Source organism: Lepidochelys kempii, chromosome 5, assembly GCF_965140265.1.
Source record: "Lepidochelys kempii isolate rLepKem1 chromosome 5, rLepKem1.hap2, whole genome shotgun sequence".
In the NCBI taxonomy this organism is placed as follows: Eukaryota; Metazoa; Chordata; order Testudines; family Cheloniidae; genus Lepidochelys; species Lepidochelys kempii.
In genome coordinates, this window is record NC_133260.1 from 21,540,258 (window position 1) to 21,566,713 (window position 26,456).

At 43.1% G+C, this 26,456-nt stretch overlaps 1 protein-coding gene across 11 annotated transcripts in view; it reads left to right on the top strand.

The window, feature by feature from the left end:
• Positions 1–26,456, top strand: part of NEDD4L (NEDD4 like E3 ubiquitin protein ligase) — a 371,293-nt gene that overhangs the window by 113,308 nt on the left and 231,529 nt on the right. Inside the window, exon 1 of one of the 11 annotated variants that reach the window (XM_073343634.1) lies at positions 17,041–17,124. The exons of the other annotated variants lie outside the window; for them this stretch is intronic. The gene's annotated coding sequence lies outside the window, so the exon portion shown is untranslated. Of the gene's footprint in view, positions 1–17,040; positions 17,125–26,456 lie in introns of those variants that run through there. 11 annotated transcript variants of the gene reach the window in all.

Genomic DNA, 26,456 nt, shown 5'->3' on the forward strand with positions numbered 1-26,456 from the left:
TACAGTGGCATAGCTGCAAGCTCTCCAGCGTAGCCGTAGCCTAAGTCAGTGGTTCTTAACCTTTACTGCAGCCTGCACTCCTTTGGTTCTCAAAATATGTTCTCACACTCTTTATCAAAAATCATTGAAGTAAGTCTGTTCTTTAAACCTGTTTGTATATTACAGTAATCGTTAAATTAATCATAAAAAATACATAGGTTTGCTGAAACCAAGTAGTTGTACTTACGTGCCTGTGCTTAATTTGTGTTGATGATTTACCTTCTAAAAAAATCTTGCATGTCTCGCACCCCCAGAAAGGGCATCTCGCACCCCCAGGGGGTGCATGCACCCCAGGTTAAGAACCACTGGCCTAAGTGAAGATGGGGAGAAGATTTTGTTATCTACAGTGCCAAGATGTTTCTGGTGACAGGTACATAAGAAATACGTGACTCTGTAAGAGAAGAACTGCCATGTTTAGATTGTGATGGTAAGGGAGTGTCGGGCTATCTGGAGTGGCTCAGAAGCGGGAGTACAAACTTCAAGGCAGACCGTTAAAAAGCAGGGCACAAACCCGAAATTGGTTGTGATTTCTGTAGTTAAATTTCACCAACCATCAAGTGTTAACTCCTCAAGTACTATAACAGCCTTAACATGAAGTCACAGCCTCTGGTCCATCTTGACACCCACGCAAGCTTGCCTTTGTCTCTTGCACCAAAAATCACACCAGTATTCAGGTTATTCATACTCCCGAAGGTAGAGTTACTTATCCCAGATTAATTGCACCTTAGATCCTGTACCAAACACCACTTGTAACCATTCTATATAATAAATTAACTCAAGATTTATTAACTAAGAAAAAGAAATGAGCATTATTTATAAGGCTAAAGCAGGTAAACACACACACACACACACACACACACACACACACACACACACACACACACACACACACACACACACACACACACACACACACACACACACACACACACACACACACACTACAGTCTTAGGTTCCGAAAGGTAATAAAAGCTTCTATAATAAGATGTATATGTCCTTTAGGGCTAACGCAGGGCAAGTTCTGGGAATCCCTTGCTTATACTAAAAAAATATTTGCCCCTCAGAGCAAGAATAAAGATACATTTCCTTCTTGTCAGGGATTTTTATTCCCTTCCCCCAGAGTTCAAGATGGTTTGAGTCCTCATGTACATCTCTTCTTCATCAGTGTGTGGATGGAGGGGAGCAATCTAGAAAGACTTTGTCCTTTGTTTCACAATGGCTCATTTGGTTTCCATTGTCCTTCTTGTGTGCAGAAGGTAACAACATCTGAAGGAAACCAGCCTTTATGTTAATCAAAGATTTTTTTCTTATTACATGGTGAGTTACACCAGGGGTTCTCAAACTGGGGGTCAGGACCCCTCAGGGGGTCATGAGGTTATTACGGGGGGAGGGGTGTCGTGAGTTGTTGGCCTCCACCCCAAACCCTGCTTTGCATCCAGCATTTATAACGGTGTCAAATATATAAAATCTTTTTAGTTTATAAGGGGGGGTGGCACTCAGAGGCTTGCTGTGTGAGAAGGGTCGCCAGTACAAAAGTTTGAGAACCACTGAGTTACACAGTTAGAGGTTTACTGTGCAAACACTTAATATAACCTTATAAGATGGGTACAGATGTTAAGTTAGAGTAATACATGCAGCATCCTATAAGCGTTTCATAAACTCTAAACACTAAAGATAGTTTTACAAATCTAACACCTATTTTGATAAAGCTAACACACAGGTGAGCAAGACTGGTTTCCAGCTATGCATTCATCAGTGTTCAGGTGGGGCCTAGGGACCTTGACATGAGCTGGCAGCTGGTCTGCCAGCATCACAGGGAATATCATCATCTTTTGTCTATCAGATAATTTTCCTGGTCTTAATTTTCTACTGGCTAGAATTAATAGGGAGTAGTAGCACAAGTGGGATTTCTATTGGGACACTCCTCTATGACTTCAGATCCCTTTTATTTTTCATTACAGTACTTTCAGAGAGAGAGAGAGAGAGACTGTATATACACATTTTAAAATGAAATATGTAAGAATTTGACTCTGAGGCCAGAGTTGAGGATTTCATTTCTCTTGCAGCAATTGGTATCCAGTATCTCCCTAAAACAGAGCAGCAAACGTTTAAAAACAAAAATGATGCATCAAGTATTGAATTAAGTGTAAACATGGATTCTCTTGTTGATTTTAATAATGAAGTTTGTTCTTAACACAAGCTTTGCCATCTTGTACTAGTTCATAAAGCATATTAATAATCTGCTACAGAAAGAGTTTATTGTGGGTAAGTTTATTGGAGGCACTTGAGCTACTTTTTAAATGTAGTAGAACAAATATGTTGAGCCCTAGGAAGAGAGTTTTCTGGAATGCAGCTTTTCAGGATAAAAAGCATTCCAAAGCGCAAGTATTTCTGAATGTATGTAAGTGGCAAACAAATGACACTGTTCTAATGAATGCCAAGAAAAAGGAACCGCTGAATCTATCTAAGGCCCCAGTCCCACTTTGGGATCAGCTCTACTTGTATGCCTCTAGTTTTCAATTGCGTAAGAAAGCAGGGCTTTTCTGCAGTTAATCATAATGAATAAGCAAAGAGGCTATTTGCAGCATATTCACAATGTATAAAATGTGCCAAGTTTTTCATTAGAAGTTCTATTAGTTTCAGTTTTTGTTAGAACACTGGTATCAGGTGGCTAGAGCTACACCCAATAGTTTGAATTAACCCACATTTTGTCAAGCAGAATTTTTTTTAAAAAAAGCTATAGGGCTGGGGGCTCACATGACTGCTGCTGCTCCCAGATCTCTCTCTCATGTGGCTGCTTCTGCATCTTCTTCTCCAGTGGTTCCCTAATTTACTGCTCCACTTGTGGGCTGCTTCTACTGACCCCAGACCACTGTTCCACACAGGTTTCTCCCTCAGGCCATGTCTATATGCAGACCACTAACTTTCTAGTAAAGCTGCTGAAGTTTGTTGTTTGGGCACATGCACACTTTGGGTACTTGCATCAGCACTGTGTGTACTCAATGGGAGAGCTTGTGTCCGTGTCAAATGCAGTGAATCACAGGTAGGTATCCCAGTGTGCCCTGCACTGCAGGCTGGCTCAGTGCTTTGTGAGACATTTTTGCAGCATTTTTGTGGGATACTAATGATTTGCCTTGGGATTTCTAGAAGCTAGGGGTAGAGTTTCCACCATGCCACTTGCTCCATCCCATACTTTCCACATCCCATAATTTTCATGGCATTTTTTAAAAACTCCCACAATCCCATCTGGTGCTTTCCAGTCTCCGCCATCTACCTGTAAGAAGCATGGCCATGCTGAGCTCAGCACAATTCTCATGAGTATTGCTTCTGGGCCTGAGAAACAAGCACTGATTGATGGGATTGCCTGCATATCCCAGTTATGGAACCACACCACCTTGCTAATGCACACAGAAAGGGATACTTTCCCCTGGATATGGGAGGGCTAGTTGCTTACTGAAGTGCTTCGCCGTTATCAGTGTGGGCTGGTCACGGAAGGTGCATGGCACTTGCATCTTTAAGAACACAGGACTTTATCCCTTGTAGCTCTTCGAATTCTTTCCAAAGGGCAGGTTAGCATTGGTGATGTTGACATGCCAGTCTTGATTCTGGGGAATCTAGCCTACTCCTTGCTGCCTTGGCTCATGGAGCTGTAACTGGTCACCTCAACAGCACCAGGGAAAGGTTCAATTACTGATTCAGCAGGTACAGAATAACTGTTGAATGTTGTTTTGGTACACTGAAGGGATGCTGGTGGTCTTTACTAACTAGAATGGATCTTAGCCAGAAAAACATCCCCATGGTTATAGTTGCCTGTTATGTATTGCATAATATCTTTGAAGTGAAGTGGCAAAAGCTGTAGCAGGGTGAAGTGGACCAGCAATTTGCTGAATTTGAGCAGTCAGACATGAGGGCTAACTGCAGAGGTGTGTTACTGAGAGAGGCCTTAAAAGACCATTTCAGTAGTCATCCACAGTGTTGTCTGTTAAGTATGGGTGGGTTTTTGCCTCCCACTATGAATTCCTTAGTGCTTGGGGTAAATAAATAAAGATACTTTGTGGTTTCCAAAAATAGAATCTTACTGTGTGCAAAGAAGCAGGGAATAAAATTAAAGTGCAACCAAACACATATATTGTCCAAAACCTTTTTTTTCACCGACACTAACAGGGTAAACTGTACTTTACTTTGTTTTCACTTAGTGTTTTAAAGAAGGAACACTTATATCCTGTAGCTAAAATGTACAACAGTATAGCAGGTGGCATGTACTCTGGTTTTACGGCTTGGTGTATATGTAGCAGTTCTCCTTGTTGTCAGGTGTGGAGTGGTAGATATAAGGATGTTCACCATGGTGCCATGGGGGTGACCAGTGAATTCTCCCAGAACTGAAGAGGCTAAAGCTTAGGGTCTTTGGGCATGTAGTTCAACAGTGCACTGCAACAGTTGAGTTTGTTGTCTGAACAAACTCATTATGTCCTGGGGTATTTGGATTGGGAAAAGGCAAATATAGTGCCCATCTTTTAAAAAAAAAAAAGGGAAGGAGGAGAATTCAGGGAACTACAGACCAGTCAGCCTCACCCCTGCCCCATCCTGGAGCCCCCTCCTGCACTCCAAACCCCTCATCCCTGGCCCCACCCCAGAGCCTGCACCTCCAGCCAGAGCCCTCTCCTGTCCCCTAACCCCCCAATTTCATGAGCATTCATGGCCCGCCATACAATTTCCATACCCAGACATGGCCCTCAGGCCAAAAAGTTTGCTCATCCCTGGACTAGCATCACATAAGAGCTCTGTGGCAGAGGCAGGGATAGCATCCAATTCTCTAGGGCATCATTCAATTACTTAACCATGAAACCATCCCCTCTCTTCCTGCAATACCCTGCCTCATTCCCTACACACCTTCCAGTGGCCCTCCAGACCTTATTAGGCATCTGCCCCAAGAATTTAAATGGCCCACCCCAATGCACAGTCTGAGCCAGCTGAAAACATCGAGCTAGTCTGCCTCCAAACCATGCCCAGGAAACATCTGTATGTGCTAATGCTCCTCACCATTCATTTCCTTGCCCTTGTGTCCTGCCCTGACAGCAAGTGTCAGGATATGCCACCCAAGGAGGGCAAGGAACGCCAGTGGACCACTTTGGTCCCTCAGCCTTCTGGGGATAGCCATAGTCAGCTCCTTCACAGAGCCATGAGCACGGGCATGTACCTGGTGCAGTTCACGAATTCCCCTGACACCTGTTTCTTTTTCAGCAAGAAGGAGACTCTGGTGCACCTCTAAGTAGCGTGTATCAGGTAGCAGCCCATTCTGGTTCCTCCAGAACCTCTTACTGAGGTTCTGTTTGCTCTTCTCCCTGCACCTCCTGATCCACGCACACCCCTTCCGTGGCTCCATGAAGCCTTCTCGTCAGCCTCCTCCTGGTGCTGGCCAAGATGGCCATCCATCACTCCAGTAGGAGGATGCTGGACAGAGGCATGCTCTCTGCGACTGTGGGGCCTATTTCTGATCCCTTATCCGATCACTGCTCCAGGCAGAGGAGTTCAGGAGGCAGTTCTGGGCTGGGGAAGGGGTGAGGGCTCTGGGGAGGAACGGTTTGGGTGCTCAAGAGGGTGCTCCAGGCTGTGACCAAGAGGATGGGAGGGGGGGGATCAGCTCTGGGGCCAGGGGTTGGGGCAGGGGAGGAGGTTAGGATTGCGGGCTCCAGGTGTCACTTACCTCAAGCAGCTCCTAGAAGCAGGAGCATTTTCCCACTCCAGCTCGTATGTGGAGGTATGGCCAGGTGGCTCTGCGCGCTGCCCATCCATAAGCACCACCTCTGCTGCTCCCATTGTCTGCGGTTCCCGGCCAATGGGAGCTGCGGGGACGACACCTGAGGCAGGGGCAGTATGCGGCGTCCCCTAGCTGCCCCTATGCATGGGAGTCAGAGGGGGGACGGCTTCCGGGAGTTGCTCCCCAGTGGGAGCTCACAGGCCAGATTAAAAGGTCTGATGGGCCGTAGTTGGCCAAGTCCTGTGCTAGTGACTCTGATGCTATCCTGATGAGTGCCATAGAAAAGCTCTTGAGGAAATTAATAATTCTGTGTTTAGAGCAGGGCTTGAATAGTGGGCAGTAAATAAGGCCTGGAGCCACACACAGAAAAATGAGGACTGTGAGGAACGCCATCCATCCTGATTGCTGAATGAAGTAGGGAAGAATAGTATGTGATCATGTCATTGAAGACTGTATCATGAGGCCTACACACTTGCACAGGCAACCTTAAAACTGGCATTTCCTAACTTTTGAGTGCCTGACACAGAAAAATTTACATTGTTTAAATGTAGGTGTAATGGGGTCACATCTCTTGCAAGTGCCTTGTGGTCTAGTGCGTGTGCCCACACACACTCTACTTGTTTGTTGGGGGGTCTTTGCTGACTCAGCCCTCTGGCTGAATCACACACAGTCTGTATGTGAAATAAAAACAAAGCAAACCCCTTCCAGAGTACAAGTCCAACTGGGCGTATCTCAAAGTCCTCAATAAGATCTCTTGATCTGCAGCCCTATATTTGAGCTTGCTCCTCAATCAGGCCTATCACAGTACCCTGGTTTGAATTGTCTCAGCCCCTTGTGGGCTCTCTCAAATTGTCCCTGCTCTTCAAGCAGTCTTGGTCCTGGCATGGGACACATCCCCCAGGACTTACTCCCTGGAGACTCTTCACCTCTCTGGACCTTTTGGCTGCAGCTCTTGACCTGGGCCACTAAAAGTTCAATTCCTCTTCTGGAATGCATCAAAGCCCTGGAGTGAGTGAGTGAGTGTGTAACACGTAGCTCTAGCACATTCTTCACCCTTACCTCAGAGCTTTGTCCTGGTGGAGTCCCAGTAGCTAGCTCAGAGCACCATCCACTCTCCTCCAGCTCTAGCAGGGAACTACTCTGTCTGGCCCTGCAGCTCTTCTTATATTAGTCTGGTGGACCCTGATTGGTTGCTTTCCACGCAGCCACTGTAGATAGCTTGGAGGACCTCCCTACTGCCCTTTTCTAGGGCAGGGTGTGGCAGGGCCTTCAGCAGGGGGCCTCGTGGCCTAGTCCACCTTATAACAGTAGGGGGTTTTATATGTAATTTTATATTTATGTTAAAATAAAAGAATGTATAGTCTTTGTTTAAGTGCAGTTCTGCTCCGAAGAGCATCTCCCCATGTGTCATTGCGGGCTTCCAGACATATTGGGTCTCTGTGGTTTCCTTACTAGGTTGGGAGAGTTTTTAGTTGCTGGAGGACAGATTTTGCTGAGCATCAGGAAGATGGGTGCTGATCTTTGGCTCTCTGTGGTTACTGTATCTTTTTGGGGTGTCATTTTCAAAAGCATAAGGGTGGCAGTTGCACCATTGACTTTATGGGAACAGAAGTAGGCCAGTGCTGTGTACTTATGAAAGTCCCAACTTTTAGGACCAGGACATATTCTCAACCAGGGGGTCATGATCAGATGTCAGATTTATATTAAAATGTGGGAGGAGGTTCCAGGGAGGGTTTTGATATGGAAAAAGGTTTCACAGGCTGGAAATGGTGCATCACTGGTCTGTAACTGTCTGCACAGCAGAGTTTAAAACGCTTTGTTATCTAGCAGTCAGTTGCAGCCGAGGTGGCTGGAGGCTAAACCTGAGAATGAAATGGTGCTGGGTGTTCTTGTGAATAGGGACTCTCTTGCTTGTACTAATGTTTAGTGCATTGGATTTTGGGGTACATAACTGTGTGATTGTTTTGTGTTTAGGGTGGGTGTTTGGTAAGAGTGAAGCTGTGGTTTCTGGTGCGAGTTGGAACACTTTGTGTGGAGTTCATTTGGGTCTTTTGGGGGTGGATATGTTCTGGAGGCTCTGGAGATTGGAGCAAGACCTCTTTTGTTCATGGGATGGTAGAAGGAGGAGGCTCCATTGAGTAGCTGCTGCTAAGCTGGGTAATCTACTTCCATGAGTGTAATGTTTAGTGTACAGACCCTTAATTATGTAGTAACTGAACTATTTTACAAGAATAAAATTTATATGTGTAAGCAGTGTCAGGATGAGCTCCACCCTGACATCTGGTGGTGAGGTGTGGCAAGTTGTGGAAAAGAACTTCAGGGGCTGATCTCATTTGCATAGGCACACCCACCTTGCCTAGAATGAGGCCATAGCTGCCCACTTTGGCTGCTGTGGGATCCCCAGTGTCTCTGTTATTGGGGCAGGAAGAATAAATTTTATTACCCTGATTATGGGAACTGTGCTTGGACTGTACTTGGCCTTTTGTTATGATGGAGGGACTCACCATCAACTAAGTAGCACTCGCGAGGCAAGGGTCATGGGTTCCAAAAGTCTGTGAGTGGAGAGAGGCTGGGGACAAGTATTAATACTTGGTGGCATGGGCCCCTTGGTGAGGGCCTTACATGCTAATTGCACTTCCTCCTCTCTCCACTGTGGAATATCAGAGCTAATTTTGATTTCATTAGAAATCTAGTTACAGGCTGCTGAGCTCACTTTGGGCTAATGGTGCACCAGCACTGAGGCTCCCCTACTACAAGCTGAATTCACCAAAGAGCTGAACTGCCTAAGAGCTGAAATCACTGAGCGTTGTGTTAAGTAGTGGGGGAGCCTGAAGATAGATTGTGGAGCAGTGTGTGGGACGGCTGGAGTGCCTTGTGGACAGGCTGGTGGAGCAGTTCATAGGACAGCGGGAGCGGCTGGTGGGACGCGGAGCAGTCCGTGGGATGGCAGGAGCTGCGTGTGGGCCGCAGAGCGAAGTAGTTTGTGGGGCGTCTGGCGGAGCGGAGCGAAGTGAAGGCCTATGGAGCTGTGGGGCGGTCAGCTTCAGATCATGTAAGGTGCCTCTTACCTCCGCCCCCATCTCCACCCAGGTTGGGAGGTAAAGCTCTGTAGATAAACTTTTGAACTCTGGGCTGCCCTGACCAGAGACAGAGACTTTTGGGTCATTGGACTTTTGGGACTTTGGGTGATTTGGGGTTGCTGGACTCAAGAACCAAAGGGAAAGGGCATGCCCCAATTTGCTTGGGGTGGGTTTTTTGCTCATGGGTTGTGTTATAAATCCTGTTGGTGGTGTTTCCCCAACATAATGCCACATTGTTTCTCTCTGTTATTAAAAGGCTTTTTGCTACACTCAGACTAGGTGCTTGCGAGAGGGGAAGTACTGCCTCTTGGAGGCGCCCAGAGGGGGTGGTATATATTTGTCCCAGGTCACTGGCTGGGGGCTCGAGCCGGTTTGCATTGTGCTATTGGAATGGGTCCCCTAGATATTGAACCCGGCCCTTGTTGCTGCCATTTCTGACGGGCAGAAGGGTTACATATGGCACTCACAGCTGTTGGTTTCTGACCACCTAACAAACTAGAACTGAAGAAAATAGTAACATATCTCAAAACCCATCTTTGAAACAGCATACCGATGTAGCCTTCAAACCTCACCCCAGCATTGAACAAATATCTTCCCCACCAGCAAACCAAAGGAGAAACCATGTTTATTGCCAATAATGAGTTCTGCTCAAAAACATTTCTTCTGTTTCAAAGGGAAAAACATTCTGAAAGGGACTACTTAAACAATCAGAAGTCCTCCAGTAATATTTAATGTAAGAATTCAGTTCCCAGGTAATAAGCAAGCAGTGTTCATCCCAGACTATCGTGGGTGGAGGCTTTTAAATAGTTGTGTAGCCACATTCCTTAATAGTCTTTTTCTAAGACTAGCTTGCAAGAGTAGCTTCAAATAGAGTATACTCAGTGACCTGGCTAAAAGATCACAAAGATTTGGGTTGTCTTGGCAAGGTTCATGTCTGGAAGAACATGTTGCAACTCTCGGATGTTTCCGAGATTGAAACAGTGATGCTCGACCACTACTGAATACAAGCTTTATGTTCAGCAGGCAGCCAAAACTGTCTTCTAAATTACAGATCTTTTAAAGAATATTTTTGTTTCTGAAGAGTGAATTTGGGCCTTCCTACTGTTAATTACTTGGTTAGTACATGCGCCTAGACTGGTGCATGTAGAAGTGTGTGTCTGACATGTATCTGCTGTCCTAATGAGCCAGTAGGGGGTATGACTTGTGGAGTGTCAGTTCTTGTGCTCTGCACTTCAAAATATAAAGAGAAGGATTCTTCTCTGAGGAATTTGCCACAAAGTGTGTTTTGCTTTCAGCTATTTGACACAGCTTCTCTCCTGTGGAATTTGACCCTACCCAATGCAATACCATGGTGTCCAGTTCTCCTATTGTGGAGCTTGGTGGCACAGTAATCTAATAATAGTGCTTTTATGTGAAACTTTTCAGCTTCACGACTTGGAATAAATATTAAGAACCTTCTCCTCTTTGCTAGTTAGGTAAATAGAAAATTTTCTTTGGCTTATGATGTTTCTACATTTAGATGTCCAATTATGTCCTCTGCGTCTCTTCAAAGTCAAGATGTGAACTGCTTCCTGTTATTATACCTATGCATTGTACAATGTAAAGAACTGTTATTAATTCTTCACTGTATTCCTCTCTCGTGTCCCAGTTTTCCTTCTAGTGCAGCTAACATATCTAATGTATTCATGAAGTGAGCTGTAGCTCACGAAAGCTCATGCTCAAATAAATTGGTTAGTCTCTAAGGTGCCACAAGTACTCCTTTTCTTTTTGCGAATACAGACTAACACGGCTGTTCCTCTGAAACATGGTTTCCACAGATATTCTTGATCTTACTGTCTCATCCAGTTGCACATTTTGCTTATTCAGTCTGCAGCATGTTCCTGTGGAAAAAATAACGTATTTTGTTTAACACTATGAGGCATAGTGAGTCCAGTCTGAAACACCATCTTCAAAGCAACCTACCTTTGATCTACACTGCCCAGTAGAGCCCTGTCCAGGAGGTGTGGAAGGCAGAGTTCTCTCTGTGGTACCCAGTCCCTAACCCACATTCTTTCTGTGGAGCTGTGGATCTGCATACAGAGGAGGGGATAAGGCATTGTCATTCCTATCTACGATATGAGGAATCCACACACTGCTGACTAACTTTGGTGGGAGCTCTCACGGGAGTAGGAATGTTTCTGATAAAAAGGCGACAGCAGCCAGCCAGAGACAGCCTGGCTCCAAGGAATCGTGTTGCTAAAGAGATGGCATAACACAGTGGGTAGGGAAAAGCAGGCATGGAATTTCTGCTGAGATAACTATGATGCATCCATGGAGCACCATATGTCTGGACATGGAGGACATTATATATATTCCCTGTCTTAATTTTAGTTTGCATTTGCTAGAAGCCTACAGAAACTTCCATTACTTACAGACTTTAAGGCCAGAAAGGATCATCATGATCATGTGGTTCTCAACCGGAGGTATGTGCACCCCATGGAGTACACAGAGGTCTTCCAGGGGGTACACCAACTGATCTAGATATTTGCATCGTTTTACAACAGGCTACATAAAAAGCACTAGCCAAGTCAGTACAAACTAAAATGTCATACAGACAATAGCTTGTTTATGCTGCTCTACATACTAAAATGTAAGTACAATATTTCTATTCCAATTGATTTATAATGGTATGGTAAACATGAAAAAGTAAGCAGTTTTTCAGTAATAGTGTGCTGTGACACTTTTTTGTATTTTTATGTCTGATTTGTAAGCAAGTAGTTTTTAAATGAGGTGAAACTTGGGGTATGCAAGACATATGAGACTCCTGCAAGGGGTACAGTAAGTCAGGAAAGGTTGAGAACCACTGATCTAGTCTGACCACCTGTATGTCTCAGTCAACAGAACTTCACCCACCCACTAATAGGCCTATAACCTCCTGCTGAGTTACTGGGAAGTTCTTAAATCTTGATTTAAAGACTTCAAGTTACAGAGAATCCACTCTTTACTTTAGTTCAAACTGGTGAGTGATCCATGCCCCACACTGCACAGGAAGGTGAAAAACCTCCATTGTCTCTACTAATCTGAACTGTGGGAAAGTTCCTTCCTAATCCCTAATATGGAAGTCAGTTAGATCCTGAGCATGTGGGCAAGATCCACCAGCCAGACACCTGCGAAAAAATTCTCTGTAGTAACTCAAGAGCCCTCCCCATTTAGTGTCTCATTTCCAGCTGCTGGAGATATTTCCTACAAGCTGTTGTGGATGGGCAATATATCATTGTAGGCAGTCTCATCAGATCATCCCCTCCATAAACTTATCAAGTTTGATCTTCAAACAAGTTAGGTTTTTTACCTCTCCATCTCTCCTTGGAAGGCTGTTCCAGAACTTCACTCCGCTGATTATTAGAAACCTTCATCTAATTTGAAGCCTAAACTTATTGATGGCCAGTTTATATCCATTTCTTCTTGTGCCAACATGGGCGTTTGACTGGCTGTAACCAAACATTTTTTACCCTCTTCTTTTGGCAGGCAATCATAAAATACATTTTTCTGAAAAGGAATGAATATGCTTGTTGGAACTGGAAGCCAAGATCAATAGAGTTTTTTATTAAAAAACAACTTAAGGTCAGAGCCTCAGCTAATGGAAATTAACTTAAATGGTGATATTCCTATGTACATTAGCTGAAGATTGGCCTGTAAAGTTTTTGAGGGGTTTTGAGAGGAGGAATATCAGGTTAAATAGGTTATGATTTTTTAAAATAAATCTCTTGGGTTTTATATGTTTCAGAGTAGCAGCCGTGTCAGTCTGTATCCGCAAAAAGAAAAGGAGTACTTGTGGCACCTTAGAGACTAACCAATTTATTTGAGCATAAGCTTTCATGAGCTACAGCATCATCGGATGCATGCAGTGGAAAATACAGTGGGGAGATTTTATATAGACAGAGAACATGAAACAATGGGTGTTGCCATACACACTGTAACGAGAGTGATCAGGTAAGGTGAGCTATTGCCAGCAGGAGAGGGGAAAAAAAACCATAACCTTTTGTAGTGATAATCAAGGTGGGCCATTTCCAGCAGTTGACAAGAATGTGTGAGGAACAGTAGGGGGGGAAAATAAACATGGGGAAATAGTTTTACTTTGTGTAATGACACATCCACTCCCAGTCTTTATTCAAGCCTAATTTAATGGTGTCCAGTTTGCAAATTAATTCCAAGTCAGCAGTCTCTCCTTGGAGTCTGTTTTTGGAGGTTTTTTTGTTGAAGAATTGCGACTTTTAGGTCTGTAATCGAGTGACCAGAGAGATTGAAGTGTTCTCCGACTGGTTTATGAATGTTATAATTCTTGACATCTAATTTGTGTCCATTTATTCTTTTACGTAGAGACTGTCCAGTTTGCCAATGTACATGGCAGAGAGGCATTGCTGGCACATGATGGCATATATCACATTGGTAGATGTGCAGGTGAATGAGCCTCTGATAGTGTGGCTGATGTGATTAGGCCCTATGATGGTGTACCCTGAATAGATATGTGGACACAGTTGGCAACAGGCTTTGTTGCAAGGATAGGTTCCTGGGTTAGTGGTTCTGTTGTGTGGTTGCTGGTCAGTATTTGCTTCAGGTTGGGGAGCTGTCTGTAAGCAAGGACTGGCCTGTTTCCCAAGATTTGTGAGAGTGATGGGTCGTCCTTCAGGATAGGTTGTAGATCCTTGATGATGCGTTGGAGAGGTTTTAGTTGGGGGCTGACGGTGATTGCTAGTGGCGTTCTGTTATTTTCTTTGTTGGACCTGTCCTGTAGTAGGTGACTTCTGGGTACTCTTCTGGCTCTGTCAATCTGTTTCTTCACTTCAGCAGGTGGGTATTGTAGTTGTAAGAACGCTTGATGGAGATCTTGTAGGTGTTTGTCTCTGTCTGAGGGGTTGGAGCAAATGCGGTTGTATCACAGAGCTTGGCTGTAGACAATGGATCGTGTGGTGTGGTCTGGATGAAAGCTGGAGGCATATAGGTAAGTATAGCGGTCAATAGGTTTCCGGTATAGGGTGGTGTTTATGGACCATCGCTTATTAACACTGTAGTGTCCAGGAAGTGGATCTCTTGTGTGGACTGGTCCAGGCTGAGGTTGATGGTGGGATGGAAATTGTTGAAATCATGGTGGAATTCCTCAAGAGCTCCTTTTCCATGGGTCCAGATGATGAAGATGTCATCAATGTAGCGCAAGTAGAGTAGGGTCATTAGGGGACGAGAGCTGAGGAAGCATTGTTCTAAGGCCACCATAAAAATGTTGGCATACTGTGGGGCCACTCGCCTCTGTGGCCAACTGCAGCCCAAGGTTTTAGCCACTTGTCTCAGTGGCAAACTGCAGCCCTTCACTGGCCACTCCCCTCAGTGGCAAGTTCCTGTGGAGGAGGATGGGGGGAGACCCGAGCCCACATACTACTCTAGTTCCCGACCCAGGGAGCTTCTAGGCGGCAGCCACATGCTGCGTCTCTTTCAACCTCCACTGTCCATTTCCCTGGGCCACTTCCCTGTAGCCCTAGCATCTTTTCTGCTCTTGTACCCAGGCTTCTGTCTTTCAGCCTGTCAGGCTGGAGCTCCCTCTCACTCCCTGACCCTGCTCTGTCCAGGGTGCTAGCGGTTCCCTCAGGGACCTAGTCCTTTCTCCCTGGGCTCCCAAGAGGGAACTGACTCCTCTTGGGAGCCCAGGGAGCTCTCTCTATATATGAGCCTGCTCTGCTCTGATTGGCAGCTCCTTGCAGCCCCTCACTGATTGGCTGTCTGCTGCATAGCCTCCCCAGGGCTGCTTTTAACCCTTTCTCCACTCCCTTTCAGCCTAAAGACTTGATCAGCCCTAATGGTGCAGACCAATTGCTCTTCTCTGTAATAAGGCTTGTAAGAGGGATGTATGTTATGCTTTTAATACTTTGGGAACAAACAAAAAAACTGTTAATATAGAGCTCTAAGACACCAGATTCCGTCACTATCACCTGTAGGCAAGCATGTGTGAGACAACGTGGGTGAGGTAATATCTTTTATTGGACCACCTTCTGTTGGTGACAGAGACAAGTTTTCGAGCTACACAGAGCTCTCCAGGTCTGGGAAAAGTACTCAGAGTGTCACTGCTAAATGTAAGATTGAACAAAATTAAACGATCTGTTCAATAGATACCACACTCACCTTGTCTTTCTAATATTCTGGAACCGACATGGCTACAACACACTGCGTACAGGAGTTGTGTGTCTATCTCCAGATTTCCTCTGCATTTCTTGATTGCCTGTTACTCCCCCACCCCTGCTACCCTATCGTTTGTTTGGGTATTGGGCAGTAGTAATGTGGCTGCTTGAGTCTGGCTGACCATAACAGCAGGTTTTATGTTGCTTTCATCTTCACAAGAAAAAAACATCATTGTGTTGGGAGAAGAAACAGCAGGAGAAGCTGACAGGGCTAACCAGAAAAAAAACCTACACACCCACCCTGAAATTAGTAGTAACGATGAATGACTCATCCAAAATAAGTAACTTTTATTATAGTGTATTCTCTTTTTCTCAGTTTTTTAAACTTCCCTGCTCATGGAGTTGCCAGTTTTCTTCCTGAGGATATACTATAGAAAGATTCAAATTCAAACTGAGCAAACCACCTTGATATTTAGTTCATTTGCATGTCTCTGCGCTTAGGAACATAGGAATTGCCACACTGGATCAGCCCTGGGGTTCATCTAGTCCACTCCAGTATCCTGTTTCTGACACTGGCCATTACCAGAGGCTCCACAGGAATGTGTAAGAACCCTGCAGTAGGCAGAGGTAGGATAATCTGCTCCCACATTAGGTCTCAAACTTATCTCTAATAGGTAGAAACTCCTGTAAGCCCTGATGCTGTGGGTTTAATATCCCTCCCAAAATTTTTGGCCTCATTAATTATAACTCTGGATATTCTTTTTATCCATACAAATGTCCAGTCCTATTTTGAATCTTGCTAATTTCTCAGCCACAATGAATTCCAGTCTAGTTATACATTCTGTGCAAAAGTATTTCCTTTTATCATTTTTGAGCTTGCCACCTTTTAATTTCATTGAATGCCCCTTTGTTCTTGTGTTGTGGGTTTCAACAGAAATTTAACATGATATGCTTAGACAAGTTGGTAACATGGAAGTACAAGAACTCTCCTGAGCAGATTTGCAATTGTGAGATATCCAGCGTACAAGGTTTGGTTAAGCATGAAATGTGAGGTTGCTTATCTAAAGTTTGAGGCCTGCACATCAGTAATAGAGCCTCTTTGCATGTGCCTGTCCCTCACCTTGTCTATTGGTTTAAACTCTGCGAAACCTGTTTATCAACTCAGTCTGCTTATTAGTGCTCATTAGCACAGCTGTTTCCCAGCACTCCTGTGTTGACTGTTTCTGCTCCTAAAAATCACCAATGTCATGCATACGATGAAGTGAGCTGTAGCTCACGAAAGCTTATGCTCGAATAAATTTGTTAGTCTCTAAGGTGCCACAAGTACTCCTTTTCTTTTTGCAGATACAGAATAACACAGCTGCTACTCTGAAACAATGTCACTAAATTTGCTTATTTCTTCTTCCACTTCTTGTTAAAGTTCCAGATTATTTGCTTTTAAGAAAAGTCAGTGGATTGACATGACGTAGGGGAAATTCAAATTTATAGGTGCATGCACTTTTGTTCTGAGCTAAGATCATTCGTTTTCATTCATGTAAATGTGTGGTTTTGTTTTGTTTTAAAGATTCTGGAGTAAAATATTTTGTAAACTTTTTCATTTCTTTTTATGCTTTTATTTGGGCTAAGTGAGAGAAACAAAAACATAAAGATTAAATTTTGTTAGCTTTTTTTTTCTAGGAAGACTTTTGAACTCCTTGTGCTCTTGATTCATTACTATAACAAATACATATGCAAAAAGGATAAGCACACCGAACAGGGTTATGACTATTCGAGCACAGGATTTTAAAAGAACTACCTTGAAGGGTGGAGACACTATAGGTGGAGTTTAGTTGTTTTGTTTTTTTTAAACTCTTTCACCCACAGGCATTTCTTTGTAGCTGTCTTTGATATGAATCATCATTATACCTAGCAGCTCTTTGAATACCTTCTTAGTTATGTTAAAGCCTTGCTAAACGTGTAGAAACATAAGCTGAGGTGTGTGTCTGCTTGGAAACTAGAATTCTGAGGCCTGTAAAATAGATTTGGGATTTACATTAATACTGCAGGCTCTTACTATTCTTGGATATGGTACATTGCTGTTTCTGATTGTGAGCAAGGAATAAGGTAAGGACAAAAGTCGGAAATATTTTTCTCCTGAAAGTAAATGTATCTTTATTCGAGAGACAAGGTGGGTGAGGTTATATCTTCTTGGATCATTTTCTGTTGGTGAGAGAGACAGCTTTTGAGCTTACACAGAGCTCTTCTTCAGGTTCTTTATTCGAGCGCAGTCAGTAGGAGCGTTGTGCTTTGTTTTCGGAATGGTATCTGAGACTTATATAACAGTGAAAACACAGTGTGCCTTATTTCTTATCTCAAATGTGCTTGGTGTGATATAAACACATAGGGAGACACAATCTGTATCCTGAAGAGCTTACGCTCTAAAAAGAGACGAAAAAGTGCAATAGACAAAATATAAGCAAAATGTTTGAGGTGATATTTCCTCAACATTAGGTGCAACTAATCTTTGTGCCTTTTTCTGTCTTCCTACAGTATAGCCAAGCATAAGAAATGCTTATAGTGACAAAACATCATAATTTTCATAGGTATCCTGTCATAACAAGGTTGCTTTTTTTACAGTCTCCTGATGTCTATTATTTACTTTTTCTGCTAAGTTTTTACTTTGTTCTTAAAAATGTTTTGTGTTGATGTTTAGAAATTCACCAGTATTAACTTGAAAATGGTGTGTTACTGTGTAATTCCCTTACTGCTTTTAAATGTAGAAATCTCCTAACAAAACATAGAGCTCTGTCTTATGCTCATATTGATTATTCATTCTGGACTACACAAAAAACAAAGCTAACTGTAAATGTGTTTAGGTGAGCTGGCCAAACAAGGCGCTTTCCCCTACGCTCAGATGTAACCATCTCCTCTGTGCTGTTGTTATATCACCATGCACAGGCAGAAGTACTGTTTTGGAGGGGATCACTGAAAATTCTTCAGAGCACTTAAATATTGAACTGATGGTTAGTTTACAAAAATGCATGCACTGGGTATTGTTGCCTCCCTCTTGGCTTATCACTGTAAGAGAAATGTCCTTTAGTTGCTTGTGCCAGGTAATGTGCATAATTGCCAACATTTTAAAGTGCTCGAGGGCAGCATTTCCCAAGCTTTTGAAAGCTGAGCCTCACTTCAGGGAAATGACTTCAGTTGTGCTCTCTTCTGTTGAAAAAGTGGATAGAGTTCAGAGAGGAGCCATGAGAATAATTAAAGGATTAGGAAACCTGCCTTACAGTGATCCACTCAAGTGGCCCAATTTATTTATCTTAACAAAGAGAAGGTTAAGGGGTCACTTGATTCCAGCCTGTAAGTACTTACCTGGGCTCTTTGATCTAGCAGAGAAAGGTATAAAAGATGATCCAATGGCTGGAAAGTGAAGCGAGACAAATTCAAACTGGAAATAATGTGTAAATTTTTAACAGCGAATAATTAACGATTGGAACAATTTACCAAGGGTCATGGTGAATTCTTCATGGTGAATTCTTCATCCATTTTAAAATAGAGATTGGATGTTTTTCTAAAAGAAATTTTTCTGGGGAAATTCTATGGCCTGTTGTTATGTAGGAGGACAGACTATATGATCACAATGGCCCCTCCTGGCTTTGGAATCTATGAATCCTACCATGTCACCAGGGCAGCATGGAGGAAACTTTGCGCTGCCACTTTGCCCCAGCTTAAGCTAGTTCTTTGCGTCCCCAGTGGGCATGATGCCCTGTGATCTGGGAAATGATGCTGTAATTCTCTGCAATTCTCAATATGAACTAACTAGAGCCTGAGAATCACTTTGTCTGTAGCTTCTGGATGGTTTTATATGCACTTGTGCTAGCACTTTACAAACATTGTCTAATGATCATGATATCCCAGTGAAGGTAAATATTAACCCTTTTTACAGAGGAAAGAAACAAACACAGGAAGGTTAAGTGACTTAACTAAGGCTCAAGAAGGAGTCTGTTAATGCCCTGGTCAGAACTATACCACACTGACTCTTGCATTTAAGTTTGGCTACAAAGGTAAGTGGGGGTCACAGTGGCTGACTAGCAGAGTAGCTGGCTCAGTTGCCGACAGTCACCTGGCTGGACCTTATAGCAACTGAAGCTATGTGTAAGCAGCTTGCGTGGTGTTGGCGTCCCTTTCCTCCACATATGGACCTGTCGTTCCCCCCAGCCCCCACCCCAAATCAATAGATTGGCTATGCGTCTCACAAGTCCCAAAGGCCAATCTGTGAGGTAGAAATATTTTTGTAATGAGCAGAAGTACTCTGTTCACATGTGCGATCCCTGAAATCTGAGGGCAAGGAGTCACAGCTGTGGGCTTTGTGGGTCCCAGAGATTAGCTCTAGAAAAAGTGACTAAAAGTCTATGAACATGCGTGGCAGAACTTATCAGCTGTGTAATACTAACATTCACTGTTATGTTACCCAGGGATTTGTAGAGAGGGATGTGTATGCATCTGTGTGAGGGCATGAGAAGGACCTTCAGAGTTCCCTTTGTTGAAGAAAAACGGCGTAAGAGGCTAAATCAGAGCAGCAGCCAGATTATATCCCCAGGCAGGTGGAGAGCTGAACCTTGGATGCCACAGAAGAAAAACCCCTCTCTGCCTCCACTTCTGAGTCCAGCACATTGGTCTCTCACTAGTCAGAATCCCATGTGCTGTGATATTAACTGGAGAGGGTTGGGTAGCACAAAGGAATGTCGGCCATTTTGCTTTTAATAGCAATGTAGTCATGCTCAAGACTTCAGTTTACTTTGAAATAATAGTACTGTTTTGAAACATGACATTCCCTTTCGTAAGAGGGGCCTGGCATGTAAATACTTGGATCACAAGTGATAGTAAATTTTATTTTGAGGGTAGGTGGTTGCAGTTTTTTAATAAACTGAAAAAAGCCATTCTGGGGGCATTAGTCTTATCTCTCACATGGGCCTGCACACTCCTCCTCTTCTATTTGTTATAAGTGGAATAAGATAACATGAGGTTATTGATACCATGTAAACTGTTTCATGGCAAATTTAATAGGCAGTGGAGTTCTCCCCACGTCAGCTATCATGAATAGGGTCCCAGCAATCATGAGATTTTAAATAAATTGTTGGGGGTTCTGTTTTTTGCCTTCTGGCTTCTGAGCCTTTTCGGGTACATCTTGACAGCTGGTGGGAGTGAATCTTGCAGCCTGTGTTGACAGATGCAGGCTAGTGTGGGCTAGCATGCTAAAAACAGCTGTTGTAGATGTTGCTTTGACATTCGGGCCTGTCCCTCCCTAAGCTTCAGAGCCAGTGTCTCCACATTGCTATTTTTAGTATGCTAGCACGAGTGTGTCAACCCAGGCTGCGCGACAGTGCCCCGAGCACCTGTGTAGACATACCCTCAGGGGTTCAGAATTTTCTGCTTTCCTCCACACCCTCTGCCACCACTATGCTATGATAATAACTGAACGCATCTCACACTTCCTACAAATGCTGTTCCCTCCCCCAACGCTCCCCCCCAAAACAACAACAAAAAACGCCTGATTTTAAATCCCCTCCTCGTTCATTGAATAAATGCTGTTTATGTCAATAGACTTTTGATTCAACTTTTAAGCGGCAAACTTGTAAGCAGCAATACTACTGTCAAGTACAGATGTAATGTATAACTCGAGGAGAAAAATCCCTCCCTCTTTCCCCTTTGTATAAAAGCAGAGGCTTGCTCGCTCTTCTTACTCTTCTGCTATAGTTTGCTTCAGGATTATCCATGAGGAGAGTGCCTCTGCTCCGGTACAGAGAACTTGCATTGAAATATTTTCCTAATCTACATTTACCCTAAAATTATTTCATGCTTATATTAAAATTTGTTGCAATTCAATTTTTTGTCCTTGAGCAGAGAATGCCTTTATTAGCAATAAAACTCCAATGAGGTAAACATAGGTAATTACCAGAGTCATTTCATGAGCATTTACTTTAAGAAATCATTAAATTCTGTGATTCCAAGTAGTGTTTAATAATTTGGTGACAAGCTGAGTAAACTTTTGGCTAATAAGAGCCCCAAAATTATCTCTCTGGTAGTAGTAACACAATATGAAGATACCATAACAGAGAAGAAAGAATACGTGATAAAGTGCTGTTCTTTTAAAAAAAAAAAAAAAAAGAATAAAAAATAATTAGATGTACCGATTTTGGTTGGATGTCAAGAATGAAAGAATTGTCACTGCCTGTTCTAAGAAATATCAAAACTATTATTGTCCCTTTCTAGGTGGTGGTGGTTAAGTAGTATAGTAAAATGCATTGAGAGAAACCTGCTGGAGAATGTTAAGCAACAGTAAAGAGCATCTGATTTGCTGAGGAATAGTTGCTGAGCTTGTAAACAAAAGTAGGTGGCTGTCTGGGTGTGGTTGGTGACATCAAGAAGCTGAGAGCCAGCATGTATGCACCAAGGGTAGATCATGTTTTCTCTTCAGAGCATGCAAAGTTCAAAGAAAGGCAAACCTTTCTGAAGAAACTGTGGGAGAAAGACCAAGAGAACGGTTAAACCCTCAAACCTATCGTTTTTTCAGATAATGACGAAAAACTAAAAAATGATTCCTGGACTATCATGAACGGAGAGTTAAAAATCATTTAGAATCTGTCAGCTAACTTATAATTGTCATGTGGACATCTCCATCAGAGGACTTTGCAAAGCAAAATATTTAACTTGTAAGTCAACATTTCTATGCTGTTTTGAAATTCCCTTTATATCCCATCCTTTGCTACAGATTGCAGCAAAATGGTATGAAAGAATGGCAAGTGTATGTATGTAATGTAATGTATGCTGTTATCAGATTGAATGATTAGATGAAATTAACTTCCTTGTTCCTGCTGAACTACAAACTTACGGGTACCTTTTCTGCACCCCCACATCTCTCAAAAATTATTTTTCCACCTGAGTCATGAAAAGGTCATTTGTCTTCCTTATTGGAAGTCACATTAGTCATTCAAGCCAATTGCTCTTTTGTGCTACAATCTAGGAATTCTTTTCATTCAGTGTACTTATCTGGCCCCCATTACTGTGGTATTGGAATGCTTCATGAACTTTAATGTATTTATCCTCACAATACCTCTGTGAAGTAGGAAAGTATTATTAGGCCCATTTTACAGATTGGGAGCTGAGGCACAGCGAGAAATGACATGCCCCAGATCACAAGGGAAATTTGTGGGGAAGCAGAGAATTGAACTCTGGTTTCCAGAGTCCCAGGCTAACTTTAATTACTGAATCATCCATGGTATGCTGATTATTTGCCACCATCTCTTCATTTTATAGTACTTCAGGTTCAGTTTAAGCAGCCTAGGAGAGAGAAAGAACAAGGCTTCTGCTGGACAGAGGAATGATGATTAAGAAGCTGTAAGAGGAAATAAAGGGGCGCAGAAGTTTGCTCTGCACTTAGGAACAGGGCAGTGACTTCAGAGGTGAAAGTTGAGCATAGAATCCAAAAGGTGCATCCGTACAGATGAATGGATGTGGATCAAGACATTTGTCCAAGATGAGTGAATATACCTCAGGTGCTGACATAGGGTAGCTAATGCTCTGCAGAAGAATCCTATTTCACATTCATTTTCCAGGTCACAGAAACTATTGTTAAATGAATGCGGATTGGTTTGGAAGAGTACAGACTGTCATAGGGTTTTATGTGAGGATAACAAAGGTGTTTTCTTGGTAATACACTTGTGGGGAGTTTTATTAATGCTAATTAAAAATTGCAGTCACTTCTGAAATTCTCATTTGATTAAATAAAACCCAGTGATAGGGAGACACTCAATCCTGTGAAAAACAAATGGGCTCAACACCTTATTCGTATTTGTTTAATGCAATATGTGCTTGCTAATGGTGGTTTTGTCACAGAATAACTGCATGTTTTTATTTAGAGAATTGACAAGAGTTACTGTTGAGAAATAAGAATTGATCTTGGCAACAAGTATTGTAAAGTGCTATTTTTGCCAAACATTTAAAACTGTACGTGATTCTTTCTGAAGTTCTTTAAAAACTGAGCCAGGTATCTGCAGGCTGGAATAAAATACTTCTGGAGGCTTAGCTATCCTGTTCAGATAGCTACTGATAATTGACACTTCACAAGTTTCCTGATAACTACCTCCAAACAGTTTTGGTAAGGTTGGTGATGGTCCCATGGAATAACCTGATGCTCTTATCTGTCAACCAATGCCCTTATCCTACAGTCTCTCCAAGCAACTTGACCCTTGCTCCCATGCATAACCGCACTTACTTCATCTGGATCTGCTGGATACTCAGCACTTATCAATTGGACTGCTTATTTAGTTGCCTAAAATGCGAACATAGGAGCCTAACATTAAATAACCAGTTTTTTAAAAGTTTATTCCTGTCAAGGTTCCTCCCCCACTCTGAACTCTAGGGTACAGATGTGGGGACCTGCATGAAAAACCTCCTAAGCTTATCTTTACCAGCTTAGGTCAAAACTTCCCCAAGGTACAAAATATTCCACCCGTTGTCCTTGGACTGGCCGCTACCACCACCAAACTAATACAGGTTACTGGGGAAGAGCTGTTTGGACGCGTCCTTCCCCCCAAAATACTTCCCAAAACCTTGCACCCCACTTCCTGGACAAGGTTTGGTAAAAAGCCTCACCAATTTGCCTAGGTGACCACAGACCCAGACCCTTGGATCTTAAGAACAATGAACAATCCTCCCAACACTTGCACCCCCCTTTCCTGGGAAATGTTGGATAAAAAGCCTCACCAATTTGCATAGGTGACCACAGACCCAAACCCTTGGATCTAAGAACAATGAAAAAGCATTCAGTTTCTTAAAGAAGACTTTTAATAAAAATAGAAGTAAATAGAAATGAAGAAATCCCCCCTGTAAAATCAGGATGGTAGTTATCTTACAGGGTAATTAGATTCAAAAACATAGAGAACCCCTCTAGGCAAAACCTTAAGTTACAAAAAAGATACACAGACAGAAATAGTTATTCTATTCAGCACAATTCTTTTCTCAGCCATTTAAAGAAATCATAATCTAACACATACCTAGCTAGATTACTTACTAAAAGTTCTAAGACTCCATTCCTGGTCTATCCCCGACAGAAACCAGCATATAGACAGACACACAGACCCTTTGTTTCTCTCCCTCCTCCCAGCTTTTGAAAGTATCTTGTCTCCTCATTGGTCATTTTGGTCAGGTGCCAGGTACCTTTAGCTTCTTAACCCTTTACAGGTGAGAGGAGCTTTCCCCTGGCCAGGAAGGATTTCAAAGGGGTTTACCCTTCCCTTTATATTTATGACAATTCCAAATACCGTTTTTGGTTATCTAAAAATAACCTAACTAATCTGAACATTAGTCAGACATCTTTTAGTCACCAAGAGCTTATGTAACTGCAATGTAAAGAATTGCCTAATTACAGTCATAATTACTGGAAACCCTGCCACATCATTTGAGAAATTTGTCATAGAATCATTGGAGCGTACTGAACTATTTATTGACTCATTGTAACACATAGTGCATAGGACCAAATGTGATTAAAGGTACTTGGGAGCTGAAGAATTGAAGTCTAAATGAAATGTTTGTTCAAATAGGGGGGTAGGCATGGGGTTTTTGTGCTTGTGTTTTTTGTTCAGATTTTTTATTTGGTTGTTTGTTTTAAAGAATAAATTAGTTGTGCTGTAATTTATTCTTATCTGATTTTTTTTAAATGAGTTCAGTCAATTTATTCCAGGTATATTGTATTTTTTAATATCAGTATTTAGAGCGCTGATTCATACCTGTCATTTGAAAGTTCTTCTTCAAAGGCTTGTATATTTCAAGAGACAGTGCCAACGTAGGGAAAGCAGTCTCTCGTAGTCCCTCTCCCAATGAGCTCCAAACTCCACAGCCTTTGATAACAGTTTGGGACTCACCGACAGTATAATGGAAATATGTAAGCACTTGAAGGAAAAAATGGTTACTCGCCTTCTTGTCGACGTCTCCGACTCAAGGAATATTTCCAACATACCTCTGAACAACATACTAATCCACAGAGACCTCCCTACCAACACTACAAAAAGAAGGATTCTAGGTGGACTCCTTCTGAAGGTCGAGACAGCAGACTGGACTTCTACATAGAGTGCTTCCGCTGACGTGCACGGACTGAAATTGTGGAAAAGCAGCATCACTTGCCCCATAACCTCAGCCGTGCGGAACACAATGCCATCCACAGCCTCAGAAACAACTCTGACATCATAATCAAAAAGGCTGACAAAGGAGGTGCTGTTGTCATCATGAATAGGTTGGAATATGAACAAGAGGCTGCTTGGGAGCTCTCCAACACGAGTTTCTACAAGCCATTACCCTCTGATCCCACTGAGAGTTACCAAAAGAAACTACAGCATTTGCTCAAGAAACTCCCTGAAAAAGCACAAGATCAAATCCTCACAGACACACCCCTGGAACCCCGACGTGGGATATTCTATCTACTACCCAAGATCCATAAACCTGGAAATCCTGGGCGCCCTATCATCTCAGGCATTGGCACCCTGACAGCAGGATTGTCTGGCTATGTAGACTCCCTCCTCAGGCCCTACGCTACCAGCACTCCCAGCTACCTTCGAGACACCACTGACTTCCTGAGGAAACTACAATCCATCGGTGATCTTCCTGATAACACCATCCTGGCCACCATGGATAAAGAAGCCCTCTACACCAACGTTCCACACAAAGATGGACTACAAGCCGTCAAGAACACTATCCCCGATAATGTCACGGCTAACCTGGTGGCTGAACTTTGTGACTTTGTCCTTACCCATAACTATTTTACATTTGGGGACAATGTGTACCTTCAAATCAGTGGCACTGCTATGGGTACCCGCATGGCCCCACAGTATGCCAATATTTTTATGGCTGACTTAGAACAACGCTTCCTCAGCTCTCGTCCCCTAATGCCCCTACTCTACTTGCGCTATATTGATGACATCTTCATCATCTGGACCCATGGAAAAGAAGCCCTTGAGGAATTCCACCATGATTTCAACAATTTCCATCCCACCATCAACCTCAGCCTGGTCCAGTCCACACAAGAGATCCACTTCCTGGACGCTACAGTGCTAATAAACGATGGTCACATAAACACCACCCTATACCGGAAACCTACTGACTGCTATTCCTACCTACATGCCTCCAGCTTTCACCCTGACCACACCACACGATCCATTGTCTACAGCCAAGCTCTGCGATACAACCGCATTTGCTCCAACCCCTCAGACAGAGACAAACACCTACAAGATCTCTATCAATCATTCTTACAACTACAATACCCACCTGCGGAAGTGAAGAAACAGATTGATAGAACCAGAAGAGTTCCCAGAAGTCACCTACTACAGGACAGGCCTAACAAAGAAAATAACAGAACGCCACTAGCCGTCCCCTTCAGCCCCCAACTAAAACCCCTCCAA